At 38.7% G+C, this 17719-nt stretch overlaps 1 protein-coding gene across 2 annotated transcripts in view; it reads right to left on the minus strand.

Moving 5' to 3' along the window:
- CCSER1 (coiled-coil serine rich protein 1) overlaps positions 1-17719 on the minus strand; it is a 603805-nt gene that overhangs the window by 340013 nt on the left and 246073 nt on the right. The gene's annotated exons all lie outside the window — the stretch shown is intronic.

Here is a 17719-nt window from a genome sequence, read left to right on the forward strand (position 1 = left end):
ATCCTAACATAACACCAAAAACGAATGGAAATTATTCTGATTGTTCAGTATCAAGAATAAAAGGTGCCATCACAGAAACACAGCACCTTCTAATTTACAGTAATTTCTACCCATAAAATCCAGATGGAGGATGAAAAAGCTTTTCTATATACATACACAGGAAAACACTGCTGCCAAGTGCTTCCAATTTAACTTGATTTATGGGGAAACACTCTATTATCTTCCAGGATCTGCTATCCTGAAACACACACAAAAAAAATAAACTGTTCAGGATATCTATCCTGGCTACATGGATAGTATGACCTGTGAGATATAAGAATGGAAAAAAGAAAAAAGGCAAGGAGCAAAACCACTGTGAGTGACTGAACTGATTTAAGGGAAAACCAATCATCTGATCACTCCAAGAAGTGTTACTCCTCAGACTGTTAATTCTTCCCAGGAGCCTATCAGGCAATGGGAAAGAGAAGGGAAAAGAGGAAATTAGAAAAGAAGATTGGTTTTGGTCTGTACTTGTCTTTTTGTTAATAAAATAGAATGAAAACCTGGACACAAATTCCTTTAATATTTAAAAAAAATCCTGCCAAAAAGCAGTTATGGCTCCCATACTGCCTTTGGAACAGGGGTGGCAGAGCACGCTGTGTGGGCACGTGCACGAATGTACACACAGCATCCTGTGTAATCAGGGTGTGGATTCCCACTGCCTGATAGCTGCCTGGGTGACAACCTGGCCTGCCCCTCTGGCTGGGCAGCAGAGCATTCTGGAAAAGAGAACTTTGTCAGGAAATGTCCCACTCTTCAGACTCGTGCCAATAACACATCACATGTCCCACACCCCAGTCTGATGGTTCCTTCCTCAGCTGCAGTCGCTGGAAGAGGGAAGATCCCCTGAAGCCCCCTGGATGTTACCAGGAGTCAGAACTCCATCCCAGCTCACAGAGAGCAGCTGACAAACCACATGCCTTTGCAGAATGCCAACTGGTTGGTTTAAAATCCCTAATTCACCTCAAAAAAATAGTGGAAGAAAGACCTGAGCTCAGCTATGACAGACAGATGATGGGACAGGCCAATTTACTTCTTCAATAGCTTGGATTCTGTTTCCATTTAACAGTTGTAACTTTTGGCCTGGTTTCTGGCCTTCTCCCAAGCTAGAGGCACATAAGCTATTTTAGACATTAAATTACTTCACATTACAGGCAATTAGTGAGGCCAAGAAGCCACCAGAGAGCTGCACGTGATGAATGTAATTGCTAGTAGGAAATCCTTCAGGGTTTTTGACCTTGCTGCTAATATTTTTCTTCTTCTTTGGGAATACCCTGGAAAGATCACACAGCTGGGACAACACTGTTGCCTCAGAAAGAAATAATGAGGTAATTTACTTATTAAAGAATTAATAACTTCAGAGGCTAGAGAGTTTAGGAACAAGACCATTAAAAAGACCTTTGTAGCATTATATAGGCAATTTTTAATAGAAGTCTGTTCAAGTTAAAACCAGACAATGTTCTTTGGATAAATAAATAAACAAATTTCTTTCTTTTAAATGAAAGAAGAAACAACAGCATTCTGCAGAAACCCAAATCAAAGATGGGGAAGTAGGAAGCACCTGCTGCCTTCCAAGTTACAGCACTCAAAACAAAACAGAACTGCAGCAACTGCAATGAATTTCTAGGACTTGACTTCATATTTCTTTCCAAAATTGAAAAGGGAAGCTCCTTAAGCCAATACAGAATTGAAGTCACAGCAAAGGATGTACCAAAAATACTTGACACCTCCACCCCCAGCATTCAACCAGCTAAACTGGGCACTGCCAGCAAGGAAGCTGGAGCAGCCTGGAGTTCACAGTGGCACTAAGGTAGCTTCAGAGCCTATTCAAAAAGACACCAGTGGCTTTTGAAATTCATGTTGTGCTTAATGGTGTGGCAGCCACAGCACATTACTACAAGCCTATTCATAGAAGCTGCAGTCACTGCAGTGCGGATATTTGCTGTGCTTGCTCCTTTTCAGCAGTTGACAGTCCCTTTAGATAGGTTTGTATTTTTTGGGTGTGCAGTGAGGTGCCTTAAGAAGGTTAAGTCCCTACAGAGAGGAAGATGAACTGCCAAGAGTACTGCTCCTTCTCTTCAATACAGAGAAACTGATAAAAACAAGCATTAGATAAAAAAAAATAAATAAACCAACCAAAAAAAAAAGCATCAAAGTCTAACAGGAAATGTAATAACACTCCTTGGGTAACCACAAGAAATGCTCTGAGCTTCACTGGAGTTTGTCACCACATACAGTGACAAATATGTATTCACATAAATCATTATGCCCACGCTGATGGATAATACTTTACTCCAGCTGCCTATTACACAGAAGGCATTTCAACATGCTTTTGCAGAGCCTCAATAAAAGGAGCATCAAACGGAAGGTTTAATTTTTCATCATCACAGGAACACTCTGATTCCCGCGGGAGCGCTCTCAGCAAAGGCAGGTGGATTGTGCCATCAGAGAAACGCAGCAGACCTATGCCTTGTAATGAAATCAAACAGCTCACTAAATCTAATACACACTCTAGCTGAAATTTGAGCTTCCAAAGGAACAGCCCATAACCTCAGAAATTAAACCTAGCTGAAAAGCACTGATGGTGCTCTTAGATGTGCTATTTTAGTGTCGTTCTTGCTTCACATGAAAAGTTTATTCTGAAAGATAGAGTCAAGCTATGTGGGCTTGATACTGCTATTAAGTCTTGTAACAGCATTATTTTCCTGCATGCTTAACAATGCTGAAAAATGGAGATTTAGGTTTTCTTGTCTAAAAGGCAAAGAGACTTCCACATAAAGTGAATTTAATGGTTTTTGCTTGTGGATTATTTTTTGTTTGGGGGTTTTTGCTGGCTTTTTAAATACCTGTTCGTAATCTTGTTCTTAACAAGACATGCTACAAGAATGAAAGTAGCTTAGCTTTTTTTTTTTTTTTTTTTAGTAGGGAAAACAGAATGCACACTCCCACATAAGTAGCCCTAGCACAGCAAATACATTTAGAACTATCATTACTCCCACTTTATATTCTATTATACTCTATAGTATTACAAAAATGTAACAATAGAATGGTTTGGGCTGGAAGGGGCCTTGAAAGTCATTTTGTCGAATCTCCTGCAATGACCAGGGACTTCTACAACCACATTAGGTTGCTTAGAGCTCTATCCAACCTAACCCTGAATGTTTTCTGGGATGGGGCATTCACCACTTCTCTGGGCAACCTCTTCCAGTGTTTCATCACCTGCATTGTAAAAAAATTTCTTCTGGTAGGTTGCAGTTCTTTTGAACTGTTTGGTTTCTGATTTGAGATTGTGGGAGCAGGTCGGTTGCCTAAATTTAGGTATCTCTGAGATAACCTAAGGTATTTGAGCCATATAGAGGCCAGCAGATATGGCACAGGACATGGAGGAGAGCCTTCCAGAGCTGGAGCTAGAAGCTGGATGAGATTACCATACAGCATATTTAATGGCATTCAACATCTGCAGCAAGGGAACTGAAATAAGCCCTTTCAATATTTAAACATGTTTACTTTATGCCCTGCTAGTGTACAGAACTTTGAAAGAGTGCAGTTTATAGTAAGGTAGAAGTCTGTAAGAATGTCTGTAGGAAGACTGGATTCTTCTCTTTAAAACACCCTGAACATGAAATGAGGTACTTCAGGAAGTTTTGAAGCTCTCATCAAAACTCCTGACCATCAAGAGGAGCCCTAAGAAGAGTTTATCCAAAAGAATATTATTTACTGAGGTTTATATTAAATTATTTATCTATTACTTGTCTTCACCTATTCCTTTTTTACTTCTTGCTATGTATGAAATTGTGAAAATACAGCATAAAAATCTCATCTGGCTCATGCAAAGTTCATATTATACTCCAGAAGCCACTGAGGGCTCTCTGGATTTCTGGAAGAAATTGAAGGCAGCTGAACCACCATGGTGTTTGTTCAGTTCATATACTTTTGTTTACAGTAAACCATGATAATTCCACCCAAACCTGAGTCCCAATATGAGCACAGATTGAAAGCAGCATTAGCACAACAAGCACATTTCTCACCAATGTACTCCAAATGTCATTTTAACTCAATCCTGTAAGATGATACTTTTTACTTACAAAAAGAACATGAGAAAACTTGAAGGCACACACTACTACCCCTAATGTTGTCATCCTCAGAATTCAGTGTAGTATGTCTGAATATAAACAAACATTTCCATGGTTCCTATTACACCTTGACACTGCTTTAAAGAAACCTCTTTCCATTCTTGTATTCCCATTTTCTTCCTGTGCACATATTAGTAAGCAGCTTCAGGAAGGGTGTTCCTATCCTTTATATTCTGTTACTGATGGATATGTGTAATTTCCTATTTCCCACACCTTACTGTTGGATTTCTGGGCTGTCTAGATGGTCTGGGGAAAAGCCCAAAGATGGCCTTGGGCCCCCGGGTTCGAAAGGACGAGAGGAAGCTTCAGATTTGTTCTCGGTCTCGGTGTTTATTAATTGCTTATCTAAAAGATTTTCTCTTGGCCTGACAGAGTTCTGCTCAGCAGTCAGCCATGGGCACACACTGAAAGCCCCTGGGGCGGTCACCTATCTTTATACCCGGAGTTACGTATACAATATTTATCATTTTTCTCCAATACCCTCTACCCATATTAACCAGTGTTCCCCTAGTAAGGTCCAATCCCGGAGTGCCAACATCACCACAGAAGATGGAGGCCTAGAGGAAGAAGAAGAAGGAGAAGGGCACGCCCCAATCCCTCCATCTTGCCTCTCTAGACCCCCCTGTACAGGGATCTTAAACCCTGTATCTCACACTCCAATTAACTTGTCCCTTCACCATTCACCCCAGTGAAATCCTCCCGTCCTCATACTGATGTCATCTCCCATGTGGGATCAAAGTCCAGCCACCAGACATTTCTGGCAGCATTCCAGGACTCCCGAGCCCCCCAGGGGGGGTCTTGTTCACCCTGCACCCCAGTTCTGAGAGACTGAGATCCCACACCTTACCACTCCTTTCCAGTGCTTGTTACACTCTCCTTCTCCTTTACACACAGACACACACACTTGAATTTTCCTCTCCAGTCTGTCTGATAAAGGGACACTACCATCTCTTACACCCAAAACCACACCAAATGCCTTTACATCTTTAGGAGACTTTTCTCAATGAGGGAAGCAGCTGTAAAAACAGCCTTTACTACTCTCAAACTTACCATTAAAAAAAACCAATGAAGATCTAATTTCACATATTTGGGGTTTGTTTAGGAAAAAGTTTGTCTCCCATCTCCTACCACAACTTCTGTTTAGTAACAAAATTAAATATCCTTTCAATGATCTTTCAAGTTGTCTTCCAGAGAGCAGTACACATTAGCTGCTCTCCCTCCTCCGTCACTGTACTACTTTATTAATGTGAACTCGAGGTCTCCTGCCCCCTTCCATAACTTCTAATTACCTATAGGTAATATGAGCAATGTCCATTAGCATAACGATTATTTTTGGCATGATAAGACATATTTTAAGGCTATCAATCTTCTTCCAGACTGAAAATTATATATTTTTCCACCTCTGGGTTTTGCCTGAAAGCTTTTAAGAGTAGCATTCCACGTAGAGGTTAGATTCACTGCATTCTCTTTTAATTTTATTCCCAGCTATTTTTATTCCACTACATTCCAATTTTAAATTGAAGCTTGCTATCATTTATAATGACTGACAGAAATTTTTAAAAGGATAATTTCATCTTTTCTTACATTCAGGAACAGTGTTTAGAGTTTGGTCTGTCATTCTGTGAAACTGGTTTAGATCTGCAATCTGCAAATGTACTTCTAAATAACAAAAAACATCTCTGTGAGCATCAGGCAGAAAACAAGTTCACCATTTGACAAGGCTTGTCATTTGAAAATACAAGTAGGACATATGTGGCTCATAAATGCAAGCCTTCCATGTAGGAAGAAATGTCTCGTTAGTTGTCTGCTCAAGCCCATTTATTCTTCAATATTTAAAGGCAAACCTGCATGTGACAAATATGAGAACATTCACAGAGGCACTGTAAAACACACATGCATGTTTATATTACACATTCAAAGGTAAATTGCAAAAACAACAACTCATTTCTTGCTCTACGTGTTTGCAAAATGCCAGCAAACGTTGCTTAATTTGAAAATAAAGGCAGGTTTTTGGTACACAGAAACTGCAGAAGGAAGTCACAATTTGCCAGTGTGCTCTCAGCCTCACAGAACAATTAACTGCCTCCTCCTCCAGCCTTACTTCTCCTACTCAGAAATTGCCCTGGTCTAATTGGTGACTGCCCAATGGATTCTCCCTTGCTGCCACTGAGGTGTTGAAACTATCCTTCCCAAGAACACAGAGGTTTAGTTGTCCTGAGCTGCAGTGAGAGCAGCAGAGCAGGCACAAGGAAGGAAACGAGACGCCCTCTTGGAAGAACTGTGCTAGTCCCCTTATCTTTCCTGATCTTGCCTGAAAGATGAGCAAGGCAGTAACTGAAGCATCATTTCTCCTCTGGCTTCCTCTAAGAGCAGCAGTTAGCAGTGGCTCCTTGTCTTGAAAGAGTGATGCTATCCCAATCCATGTGCTGTAGCCTCGGTAAAGAGCAAAATCTATTCCATACAAGAGAATGAGAAAGCATCAGATTAAAATCTCCTGGATTTCTATCACATTTTTCAAAATTAAAAACTAAGACGACTAGAAACATTTGCTAGAAGTTTTGAAATGGAAAGATGCAGAATTGTTCCTGCCATTCCATACACTGTTTGTAAAACAACTCCTTCTGCTCCCTGAAGGCATTTAACAGTGGTCACAGCTTAACAGCTAAGCATGCAAAACTACCCACTTGAAAATGCCTCTTGGGATTTCTACACACAATTTGTTCATCTTCCACACAAACACGTTAAAAATAAATAAATAAAATCTATTCCCACCTAGAAACAGTTCAGAGGTAATCTCAGGTGTCCTGAGGAACCTTTTCTCTGCACGCCATCAATATTAAATCCTTCTTTCCAAAGCTATGTTTGCCCAGGTCTATTGCTTCTGATTATCTGATTAGGCCACCTTATTTATTAAAAAACCCAAAAACCCTACCAGCACACAAAGACAAATAGCAACTGCAGATATTTCAGGTGGTACTAAAATTCTTGAAGACTGAGCCTAAGGGTATGATTTCATGCGAAACTATATATTGATTCAGAAGATATTCACAAGCTTTTATCCTGCTTTTACTGGAACTTAAGATGACCTTATTTCTACTTCCAGAAGCCTGTATATATAAAAAAACACACCAATGCATGCACTTCAAAATCACTTCAGTTAAATTTCTGAGAGCCATCAACACTAAATTTGTATAATGAAATATGTAAACATTTCAGTAACAGGGCTTGAAAAATCTCAATACCATAAATATTGCACAGGACTTGGCGCTATTAGGAATACAAGGATGTATGTGCCCTAAACAGAGAACTGTGTGACCTTAGTGATTTATTATTTGTCCTTTAACAAATGAAGGTGAAAACACAACAAAGCCAATGTATAGGATTCCACAGAAAATGCTAAGTTTTTAATAGGCCTTTCAGGTCCTACAAAATTCTATAGTAACTGTACAGTAATCCATTCACTTTCAGAGGATAGGTAAAAAAACCCTTAAACACTTATCTTCCCACACCAAACCCTGTAAAATTTATTTAAAGGAGCTGGAAAGACTTGGATTATCTTCTCAACTGGCACCTATTGAACTGACCTTTTATATAGGTCAGATAGCCACTGAAAGATGGATATTACTGAGTGATATGAATGTACAGAGCAAAAGGCCAGTGACACACAGCAGCAGAAATCTGCTATGAATTAATAAACTCCTACATGGAGTAAGAAACTAGGAAAATACTGGTATCTTGCAACATTCACAGTACAATTAAAATGCTTAAAATACTAGTGACAAATGCAGATCAAGAACAGCATCATCCCTATTCTCCAAAAGTAGGTGTGAAGAATCTTTTGTCCAACTCCTATCTGGAATTTGATGGTGCACTGGAGGTACAGGTGAAAAAATCATCAACACACCTTTTCAAACACCTAACTTCTGAAACTGATTTGGCTTTAAAAAGTCTTAAGGTTACATTAAAGCATGACAATATTTTTTCTAGTTAGAGGTGAAGACTTGTTTTGTAAATGAAATTAGCCTGCACCAACCTATACTGTAACTTTCCTGTGCTGCAATCAATCAAATGACAATAACAACAACAAAGCTTTTTCATTTCCACAGCCAAGGATCTCTTCCCTGCCTAGTGAAAGACAAAACAACTGCAATAGGCAGACATTAAAAATAAAACTGATGACTGCACAATTCCCCATCAGCATGCAGAGGAACAGAGTTATAAACCTAGCACTGATCAGGATACACCTGTGCTGCACAGAGAAAAAGAAGCTTCTTGGTGCCCACAAAGGCCTTGTATGTGAAAATGCTGTCAAGCTGTTGAGATCCCTGGCTCTCAGAAATTTAAACTAGGTCTTCAGTGGTTGTTTTGGGGTTTTTTTTTTTTGCCTTTTGACCCTCTAAGTGAAGAACCTTTTCCTGATATCCAAACTGAACTACCATTATGACATCTTCCCCCCCTCCATCTTCTCCAGGCTGAACAAACCAAGTGGTCTCAGCTTCTCCTCATATGGTTCTCCCTAAATGGACCTGTAAAATCATACTGTCATCATTTTCTTTATTCTATTGCAACAGATAACTAAGACCACAGTAACAGTCAATATTACTGAAATCTAAGTATTTGCTTAAAAAAATTAGTTTCTACATAGACAGAGTCTGTGTAGGAAAAAGCCACTGTTTCCAGAGGATAGTTTTGGTGCCGGCATTTGGCTTTACACACAGAAGCAGAAATGGAAGGTTTTGTCCCTGTAAGTGCCCAATGTGTGCAACTCCCCAGTTATTTCATGTCAGCTTGGCTGGCTGATTTGGGCCTTTCTAGATGGTCAGTGCATGAGGAGTGCCTGTGTAGAGGTTCTTTTCAATTCCAGCTGCCAGACTGATGTCATGCATTTTGTGAAGGGCAATTTTTTTGCATCATGATGCAACTGAGCTGCTGTGCACTGGAGTCAAGTGTAAAACTGGAATTCAGGCACCCATGGCAAAAATTGTACTAGTGATTATCTGATGACTTCTGCTGCAAGACCATCACTTAAAGCAGGAGCAGCACTTGAAACTGAAAAAATGGCAGATTTCAGATTTGTTGCTTTCAGTCAAAATTAAAATTGTTGAAATGAGTCCACATAAAAATCTAAAAAATACACAAACTACCGTTTGTGCTTGAGTTTACTCTAAAAAAATTAGCTCTTTTTAAATTAATGTTCTTATTTTAATTCCAGCTGTAGTTTGCCAATCATGGTATGAAAATGAACAGTGCTTTGGTACAAGCCCCCTCCTTGCTGGTATCCAGGGTACAAAATATCTTCTCTAACTGCCAGTATTACAAGCTACCACTGCTTTTTGCTGGGCAGAAACCTCTCTAAATAAAACTTTGCCTTAAGCCCTTATGTAGGAATGCAGAAGTCTCACAATCTCACTACCAGCACCCTTCTCAGTCAGAATAAATGCTGTACATTATGCAATTATAAATGCTTTTTTTCTCTCTCTTGTTTCACTCTGTCAGGTTTTCTTTTTGTTCCTTCAAAAGCAGCTGAGTGAACTTCTTACCATAGAGGTGATGAGCAAGAAGGCCCTGAAAAATGTCATGGGCCAAAGCCACGAGGATTTCATCAGGCAGTACATGAATATTTTATGTTACTGCTCCAAAAGCCATCTGGAATAATGGCTACACCAAACCTTAGTCCTCTTGCTTTCCCTTGTGGTTGGAGCTCATAATCTTGTATTAACCCCCCAGCTCTACCAAAAAAACAATGGAAAAAAAAAAACCCAGAACAAAACAACTAAACAAAAAACAAAACAAAACCCAAAACCAAACCAAACAAGAAAACCAAAACAGACAAAAAAACAAAAACAAAAAAAAAACACCCACCACCCTAAGAAAGCCAAGAGCTCAGCTGCTTGATCTTGCTTCTGGAGTTGCTGTATACACTTGCTGAAGTGTACACACAGAAACCACAGAAGAGAGAGATGACAAGAAGATCCAGAAATAAGAAATTAAGCATATTTGCCCTTAGAAACAAGGGAGTAAGTGTTAATCTTACTGAAATAGGATTCTTGCAGTACTGGCAAAGTCACTGTCAGGATAAATTACTTGCTTCAGCAAATAGCGAATACAGAAGCAGGCCTGCCAGGGTGCCAGACTAGCTCAAACAACCACCCCCCATCCAGCAAAGCATTTCTACATTTAGTTCCTATCTCACCACTTTTCTCCTGCTCCTACTTTTGCATCTGTGCTTTCCTCCCTCTCCCTTTTGCAGCTATATTCCAGATAATGGCAGGAATTTGCAATTTAACATTAAAACCAAGACGAAATAAATGAAGGTTTGTTTTTTTTTTTTGGTGTAACTTGAACAGAGAATCCTTTCTCAATAACACACAGGAGCAAAGGTACCACTTCTGCTTTTGCATGTCTCCAAAAGATTTGAATAGGGATTTAAAGGTATGTAAATTTTCATTATTCTAACACATTGAAACAGTTCCATAAGAACAAGTATTTTCAGTTTCCAGCATGTCCAAAAAGGTTAATTCCTATGTGTATTCCCTAAAAACTGGAATGAAGTTCTGCATTGCAACCCTGGCACAGACAAAACTAAATGAAATCTTAAAAAATAAAAATATTATCACAAGAATAATGTATTCTTGAAGACTAACCATATATCTATTTATACAGTAATTCTACCACATGAATAAAAAGTAAGCACTGGTTTGAAATTATCACCATACTAGATCTTCTCCCAGCTCTGACAGAAGCATATTACATAAGACACTGTATCAAACTAATAAAATCTCAATTGTTTTTAAGCAGGCTCTGCAAAACCACACTGCATTTCATTTATCTGTCCACAGTTCTGAAAATCACTTATAAACAGTACCCATTTAAACACTGTGGAGGACACAGCACTATGCAATGACAATATTATAGGACTAAAGGTCATACAAAACTAACTTTTTTCTATGATTTAAATATTGTCAAGATATTTAGAAATGCTTCTTTAAAATCCTCTGCAGCACTCAGCTGCAAGGCTGGGGGAAGGAAATATAGAAGAAGGAAACTGAATAATATCAAAATAATGAGAAGAATATTCTGTACTAATTCTAATAGTAGTATTCTATTTTACACTAATTCTTACTAATCCTAGCCAATTAAGCTGCACATAATCCAAGTCCTGAAGTGACAAGGATGTGAGAAAATAATTTATCCAAATAATACTATGCAATTATATTTTTGTAAATTCTGGGATATAAATAGTAAAAAATTATATTTTGAGCCACTGAATCATCCTAATAAATTGCTCAAGAAGCTGGAAAAAGATGCCATAAACACAAGATAATCAGAAAAATGCTTAAGTTGTTAAAAAAAATCAATTATATGAATAAACAAACCAAGAGCCAAATATTGTATTGTATCAGCAAACTACAGCATATGGTAAAATATGGACTACAAAATATACTGATGAAGCTTGCATTGTCAAAACATAATGGCATCTTCATAAAGACAGACACAACTTAGAAAGAGCTTCTTCACAGAAGTCAAAAGAAATACAGTGGAAATTCATATTCATTAGAAAAATCAGTTGTGAAGAAACATAGTTGTGAAAAATAGTTGTGAAGAACAATGCAATGACAGAAAGAAATAGGTTAGGAAAGCTCAGCCTAAGAAACATATTTTAAAATATTTTCTGGTGGAAATCATAGAACATATTTTTGGTATGGGTTCACTTTCTAGCAGCAAATTCAATACAACCATCAGTGTCACCAGCAAGAGATAGTGGCACATTTTAGGTACACCTGTGAGAACTGTGGAGTTATGTTTTACAAAAGCATGTGTATCTTCCTAAGTAATTTATTGTAAAAATATATAATTGTTATACAGCTATGTACTCACATTTTACCCATAGACACACACACAACTCCAATGAAAAGAGGTAGCCAGGCCCATCAGAATGTGAATTATAATGACAACCACGTGCAAACAGAACCTGTGAGTGCGAATCCATTCTGATGTCATTGTCATATTTATTCAGGGAGTTCAGAGCTCACTAACATCAAGGCAGAGCTCTCCACTGCCTCAATGAACTTTGAAAGAGAGCTTTGCTGAAATAAAAAACTAGACAGCAAAACTTTGCTAGTTGACTAGTTTAACTGACTACAAAGGTCAGTATGATCCAGCAATATTTTTACCATTTTTACCATATTTCTACCACTTATCTAAAACTCTACCTTGCATGTTCAGTTTGACTACTCCAAGAAGGCTAATCTCTGTTTCAATATAAAAGCAATCTACATAAAAGGAATACAAAGTTTTTCTTTCTGATGGGGCAAATCAGGAAAGGTCCTGCCCATGTGGGAGATTTGCTCACTTATTAAGTGATGATTTTAGTTAAATCTTTTGGCTATAAAACATTCAGACCCACTAAACTATCTCTATGTGCACCCTGTTAGTCTTAATTTTGAAAGCAATTGTTGTTCCAAAGCACTGAGGGTAGGAGTACAAGTTTAAGACACCAACAGATCCAAAGCTGCATCACAAAGTGTAGAGGTGGAAAACAAAAGGGGTCGGGGACTGGTGAGAAAAATGTGCATTTTCATAGCAAAAGGACTGACCCAAATACTGCCTTCTTTCTCTATCTTACTACCAGAAGTTTATTAACAGCAGAGTTCTTACAGAGATGAGCAAGGTTGGCATGGCTGTACTGAAGATTTAAGAACTTATTTCACCACTGATCTAATTTTATACCATAGCTTAAATGAAACATGAAGAATAATCTTTAGAAGAGATTTTTGCATGGGGTGACAAGTAATGGAAACTGCTCCTCTATTTCCACAGTGGCAGCTTGTAGCTGTGATCAGAGATTTGTTTTCTTCTTATATTAAAGCAAAATTAAAAAGTTTAACAACAAAACCAAACCCTCCCAAAATCCCACCATACTGATTTGCCCAGAAGGAACAGGAAAAACAGTGCCACATAAGAGAAATAAAATTCCTGGGGTATAAGTGATCTTTGGCTAGTCACTCATTCTATTTATCCTGCTTAAAAGAGGTGTAAAGATACCGTTTGAGAACTTTCTTGGCTGCTTTATGACATGTTGAATTTCTGCTGGGGCAACATCAGTTATCTCTGAACATATATTTGTTCCTATTCTGATTACCTTCACAGAGATTTGACACAAGGCTGTTGATTAAAAGAAGACTCTTCCTCTTGAGCTTGCAGATGAGGATATTGCTTTCACCTGACAACTTTTCAGTACTTTCTGTTAAATCCAGGAGGGGAAACAGAGGAGTTTTCAATTCAGATTTAAAAACAACTCATAGGCATGAGCAACTTTGCATGTTACATCCATGAGCTCTTCATCACATGGATGATTGTCTCTGTAAAGGGAACTCACCATGAACGTAAGGAGAAAGAAATATGAAGAGAGCAGCAGTCTGACAAGGCACAAAGTTCCCAGCTGGATTAAATGCACTGTGCTATTTCCCACCCAGCTGAGGCTCTGACCAGAGGCAGAAAACTGCTGTATCTGTAATATTAAGGTACATAATGGAGTGAAATACAGACTATTGGACATATGCAGTATTTCTTTAGATACACCAAATGCTCATGAAAAATACACATGCCTACCAAGTGGTTCTGGACAATTACATAACCAGATGTGTCCCTGATGAGCAATTTCTAAATACTTCTCCAAAAAAAAAAAAAATCTTTCTTTTTCTGTCCCTGGCATTCATCACATAAGCCTTGAACCAAACCACTTAATCTTCATGAATTCAAGTGGAGCCAGACTGCACAAAATCAGCACTATTATTTTCTGTCAAAACCATAAAATCCTAACAGTCCAACTGCCCTGCAGTGAGCAGAGATGACATCTACTAGATCAGGGTGCTCAGTTGTAAGCATGCTGTATCAGCATTTCTCATATATTTCTTTCTCCCACTAGAAAAATGATCAGCACTGTTCTGATAACTAATAGAATGCAGGGTGCAGAGAAAACATTAAACAAACCTGCAGTACAGAGCTATACCAGGATTCAGCTATGCTACAAATTGTGAGAATTTCTCCTGTGACTCCTTTCTCTTGTTTCAGAAATTCTGGATGACCAAGGCATTAGAGACAATTTAGACATCAAATTTAAATTCTGCATAATCATCCTGATGGTCATATATGAACACAAATACTGAAACGGGTAACTACATGGACAGCTGGCACTCCACTGCCAGAGTATTAGACCTACATTTTTATCTGTTACTTTTTACTCTTCTTGAACAGCAATTACAGCAATTGTAATTCTTCTTACACCAAATTACAGCAACAGTTGCATATTACCAGCTTCACTGCTTTATCTATAGAACCAGTCATTTCTCAGTGCCAGGAAGACTCTGAAACCTATCATGAGGAAGAAAAAAACCTTAACACAGAGGAGGAATATAATGTACGACTTCAGAAGTTGAGAGACTATTTAGATGAGGACAATTCTTTTTGGTTTTAACCTATTGGACTTGAAGGTAATGGCACCAGCTATAAAACTCGTATCAAATGCTCTTGGTAAATTACAAAACTATTTGATGAGTTGGTATTTTCATAACAATAATAAATTTGCAGGGAAATCAATTAAAACTAAGCTTAGATGCTGTGCACTCATCTGCATCCCTTTCCTACTTTCAATCACTTTTTCCTTAAAAAAAAACCTGAAAAACTGGGTAATTTGGAAATTTGTATTGGGAAATTTGTTAGGCCTGGCAGTATTACATATGTTTTTATCAGAAATTCTTCCATCTATCTACTGTCATTTAACTAAAATTACTCATAAGCCCTAATAACTTAGTATAATCAATTCCTTCTATAGACTCTTGCAGACATTCTGGATTTCTTCCACCACTTGCTCATTATTTTGCAATGCACTTTTTGGTATTTGAAGATTTATCCCAAAACGCAATTGGTGTGATCAGCTCCACTGGTGGGATTTGCCTGACTGACCTGCAGCAACTGATCAAAACCATGGAAGTACTAAATGAGAAAATGGTTTCAGTTCTGCAACAGCTATAATTTTACGGTGTTCAGCCACAGGTTAATCACAGCCAATTGCACAGAACTGCTGATGTAGCAACAATACATATTAATAGGATTACTATTTTTAATGCCTATTTCCAAGGCGCTGCTAAGACCTGGCTTGTTGAGGTAGCTGGGGCACAATCTATGCAAATTTGTGCTGACCTGGACCACACTGCCCTGCCGTATGAAAATGTTTCACTCAGACAACCACTGAAGAAATAAGAAAATTCATCACTTGCTTTCTGAATACATGGAGCAGATACTTCTATCACAATCACCTCTACACATGGAAGATACCTTGTTTCATGGTCAGCCTGGTTTCAGTGAGGCTGTGGCACACAGACACATGCAATCTACAAAGATTAGGCCATTAAGCCAGTGGCAGAACAAAGACAACAGAAACAGAGAAATTTTCCATTTTCAGTATTAAAAATTAAGGGTATTCATTTCAGACTGATAATGTCAAAGTGTGGCTCAAAAGCATTCTGAATGTAGCCTTCAACAGAGTTTCAACGTGAGCATGGGCAATAACAAACTGGTAACTGAGCTGAACCAATTCAGAAGGTCTTTTTGCTGAGCCAGGATTGGTGTGACTCCACAGAGGCCCAGAGCTGTGCACCCATCCCAACCTGTAAGCTCACACTCTAAAGTACTCCAAGAGTGCCAACAAATAAACACACTGTCCAGGAGCACCTCTTATAAAGAACAAAGATCTTTAAGAGAAAAGGAGTCCAGGAAGGCTGGACATTCTTAAGGAAATAAATTTTAATGGCACAGGAACAGCCCATCCCCATGTGCCAAAGGACAAACTGGCAGGGAAGACAATCAGCATAGCAGAACAGCAAGCTTTGGAACTTCAGGAAAAAAAAAAAAAAAGAGTTTAATATCTTTGCAAGAAGAGGCAGGAAACTCAGGAGGACTCCAGAGACTTCATGAGGTTACACTGGGAGAAAGGACAAAACCCAATGAGAACTTCATTTGGCTACTGCCATAAAAAAAAAAAAAATTCTATAAATACATAAACAACAAAAGAAGGGTTTGGGAGACTCTCTATCCTTTACTGTATGCAGGGGGAAACAAAGTGACAAAGGATAAGGAACTTAATGCTGCTTTTGCATCCATCTTTATTAGTAAGATCAATTGTCCTCAGAGCTGGAAGACAATGGCAGGGAGCAGAATGAAACCATCATAATCCAAGGGGCAATGGCCAGCAACCTCCTGGTGATATTGGCAGCATTCTCGGTTGCGTCTAGTGAGAATAATTCTACAATGCTCAGAAAAGGTCATTCTTACCATGATGATAAGTGTAAGAATTTTAGTTTTAACTTAGAGTTCCAGTAAAACTTGTGTAAGAATCTAGTGTTATTTTCTGTTGGGAAACATGCTGTACCTTTCAGTACTTCATCTTTAAAAACAATCACCAGGTGATCTCCTGCTAGACATGCACACATCTATGGGGCTGTTGCCAACTTATTGCAAAAGTTCCGTACCTTCTTGATGATTTCTCATAGGCAACTCCTCCCAGCACCAACTCCTTCTTCTTCATAGCCCAGCCAACAAACTCCAACTCTTCTCACCCAGCTAACCCACTCTTTTGTAGCACTCACCTTCTTATTGGACACAGCTGTGGCCTGTTAAGGGCAGGCCTGTTCCTAATCTCTGGTGATTAGTACAGCTGGAATTCCTCAGGTGTGAGACTACCTTCTGCACTGTCTTTATTTTCTTACATTCTATCCCTCCACATGGGGCCAGGCAGGTTCCACCCAAGGGTATTAAGGGAGCTGGTGGAAGAGCTCACTGAGCCATTTTCAATCAGTCACCCTTGTCCTGGCTTGCAAGGGAGGTCCCAATTGATTGAAGGTCAGCCAATGCAATGCTCTTCTACAAAAAGGGCTGGAAGGAGGCTCCCAGAGTCTACAGGCCTGTCAGCTTGGTGCCGGATCTGCTTAAGAGCCATCACACGGAATGGACAGAATTGTTCCTGTACCTTAAAAGTGTGTAACTAAATAACTGACATTGGGTTTGTTCATTGTTATTAAATACCCTATAATGAGTAATTTTGGAAAAAAAATCTTCACTGCCAAAGTGAATACCTGATTATATCCACTTGTTCCCAATATTCTCTACTGCTCTGAGATACACTCCTAGAAAAAAGCAACACCTGAAGTGCAAGTATGGGGTGCTCTGTGTGTCTTTGCAACCAGCTGGGCATGGGTACGCCAACATATATTCCCAAGTGAAAAAGCCAATTTAACGTGATAAATTTGAATTCTATTACTAAATCTAGTACACTTTCATCAGTATTTACTTAAATTTATGAGTAGATGCAGTGTCAACATACCATGAAATGAAGGAACTACCAATTTCCAGCATGACTTACTTGATAAAAGGGACTGCATTAGATGCAGAGTTGTTGAATAAAGCAGAAATGCTACAGTGGTTAATTACAAAGTTACTTAAAGGAAGAAAATCTGCAGTATTTTATAGTGTATTCAACTTGCAATTAG

This window comes from Melozone crissalis, unplaced genomic scaffold (genome assembly GCF_028551555.1).
Source record: "Melozone crissalis strain CALT ecotype California unplaced genomic scaffold, PUWL_Pcris_2 ptg000006l_1, whole genome shotgun sequence".
Classification (NCBI taxonomy): domain Eukaryota; kingdom Metazoa; phylum Chordata; class Aves; order Passeriformes; family Passerellidae; genus Melozone; species Melozone crissalis.